This window comes from Sminthopsis crassicaudata, chromosome 6 (genome assembly GCF_048593235.1).
Source record: "Sminthopsis crassicaudata isolate SCR6 chromosome 6, ASM4859323v1, whole genome shotgun sequence".
In the NCBI taxonomy this organism is placed as follows: domain Eukaryota; kingdom Metazoa; phylum Chordata; class Mammalia; order Dasyuromorphia; family Dasyuridae; genus Sminthopsis; species Sminthopsis crassicaudata.
Window position 1 is genome coordinate 225,066,670 of NC_133622.1, and position 2,894 is coordinate 225,069,563.

Consider the following 2,894-nt stretch of genomic DNA (forward strand, 5'->3'; position numbering starts at 1 on the left):
GTATGCAATCATTCTAGCTCTTGCTTATTATCCGGGAGACATAAATATAATATCTGATTCAGCCTATTCAGTAGGTGTGGTACAAAGAATTGCCACAGCCCAAATAAAATTTGTAGCCTCCAATATATATCAGCTCTTTAAAGAGCTTCAAGAGCAAGTGAGAAAGCATTAAGGTAAGATTTATATTTTGCATGTCCATTCCCATAGTGGACTTCCAGGTCCTATTTTTGATGGTAATTCAAAGGCAGATAGCCTTCTAACCATGCTGGCCAGTACTCCTTTATTTCAAGAAGCACAAGAGTCTCATTCTAAATATCATCAGGCTGCCCGAGCTTTACGTTTGCAGTTTGGAATAACAAGAGAAGAAGCTAGGAGCATAGTAAAAGCCTGTACAGCTTGCCTTCCTTTCCATGCTCCTACACTCCCTCCAGGGAAGAACCCTCGTGGTTTGAGACCTAATGAAATTTGGCAAATGGATGTGACCCATTATAAATCTTTTGGTCGTCTATCTTTTATCCATGTCGTGGTAGACACCTTTTCAGGATTCACATTTGCAATACCAGCAGCAAAAGAGACAGCCCGAGTGGTCACTGAATTCCTTATACAAGCATTTGCAATTATGGGCGTGCCACAAGCAATAAAAACAGACAATGGACCTGCATATACGTCCAAACATTTTACACACTTTTGTGCACAGTATAAGATTTTACACACCACGGGCATACCCTTTAATCCTCAAGGGCAGGCAATAGTAGAGAGAAGAAACAGAGATATTAAGACACTCCTCCAAAAACAAAAGAAAGGGGGAGCCACGGGTAACCCTAGAGAACTTCTAAATTTAGTTCTTTATACCATTAATTTTTTAATTTTTGACAAAGATGCACTGGCTCCAGCAGACAGGTTTTATAACTCACCGGAAGGGCAGTGTCCAGTGCGAGCAGCTCCACTGTCTTTAGATAATCGCCAAGTGATGTGGAGAGACCCAGAAAGTGGTGAATGGAAGGGACCAGATAGGTTAACTGCTTGGGGGAGAGGGTTTGCTTGTATCTCTACAGATGGAGAAGGAATCAGATGGCTGCCAACGAGCCGTATTCGCCTTGTCCATCGGAGAGAGACAGAGCAGACCCTTGAAACGAAGGAGAAGGCCCAAGAAACATCGGGTGGTTCCGTTGCTGACTGTGCCCACCACTGAAAGAACCTGGCAGTTATGGCGTTTGACCCATGGACATCAAAAACTGTTGGACTTGAAAATCCTCAGGAATCATTGGATTCTCTGAGACATCATAAGACTATTGTAGGACTTGAAAGTCTCAGGAATCATTGGATTCTCTGAGACATCATAAGACTATTGTAGGACTGAAATCCTCAGGAATCATTGGATTCTCTGAGACATCATAAGACTATTGTAGGACTGAAAGTCCTCAGGAATCATTGGATTCTCTGAGGCATCATAAGACTGTTGCTGGACTTCAAAAACTTGTGGGGATCATTGGATTCCCTAACATATAAAAAGACTGATGTGGGATTTCAAAAACTTGTGGGGATCATTGGATTCCCTAACAGTGAAGCAATGGACAATAGATTGGTTTTGGACTATTTCTTGGTTGCTGAAGAAGGGGTATGTGTGTCTGGTGTCTACATACCCTCCTTCTAGGACTTCTGGAAATCTCTTACAATACCATGTTGATTTATATTGTTTGTTATGTCACTATTTGCATGTACAATTCCTGTTTGTTACACCACATCGAGTCTGCACTGATTGTGGGGAGAGTCACCACTAATAGCCTCTGCGTTATTGCTATGTGCTTGTGTAATAACTCCCATGCTGATGGGTTTGTGCATACTTGTCTCTAATAAGGCCCTTCAATCCAGAAACCCGCTGGCAAATCCCCACTTCTCTTTGGTGCTTCTCATCTCCCTTCCTGAGATGTCAGGGAGGGCGTGATTATCTCCTTTTTAGTGCTTTCATCTCCCCTCCTGAGAAGTCAGGGGGGGCATGATCATGTCCTTTTTGGGGTTCTCATCTCCCTGAAAGGTCAGGGATGGCGCGACCTCCTGTGGTCTAAAACAAAAGAAAGCGGGAGATGTAAAGGGCTAGAACTGAGCAATGCACTTGGATGATGAAGCACGTGAGACTAATTGCCAATTGGATGGTTCCCTATTAACTTGTTTAAGGTTGACCCTCCCCAGCTGTTCTGTGCTGACTTGATTGGTGAGACAAAGAGAGGGAAGTGACTTGTGTGGGAGGAGCAAGAGAAACTTGGGTGGTGGAACTCACGCTCACTTGCACTCGTGACCGGGCGTTGGAGGCGAAGGTAAAGATCTAGAATAAAGACGTTTAGTGATCCTGACTCTTGCTGATTTCTGGAAAGATAGAGTTCCAGCAGTGGACTAGGCTGAGATGAAAAAGTATTTGAACCTTGATCTTCTTGAGTTGAGCTGGGGGATGGTGGCCACTAAAAAATGAATAAGATAGGACTCCTATCCCTCAAGGAGCTCATGGACAAGGAGAAAAGGAAAGTCTGTACATAACCCTTGTCCAACCTGGGAAACATGAATAATTATGTAACATCATGGGTAAAGTGTTGAGGGCTGTAGGCTCACATTTCAAGAAAAGTGCCAATGGGAATGGTCGCCTACACTGAGCCAACACACTAATCACATGTTATATGCATGTCACAGGGTACCCAGATTGCATAAAAAAAAATAATCAATCTGGCACATGTTTCCACTCAGGATTTTTCTTGGGAACCTCAGAATTTATTTTGCCTTTACCCATAAAAGATCTTCTCTAGAAGACATACATTGTGTGTAGATCTTTAAGGATATGGGGAAAAGGTCCCTCAGGTTATCTGTCTGTCTGACTGTCTCTCCCATCCTTCCCTCTCATCTCA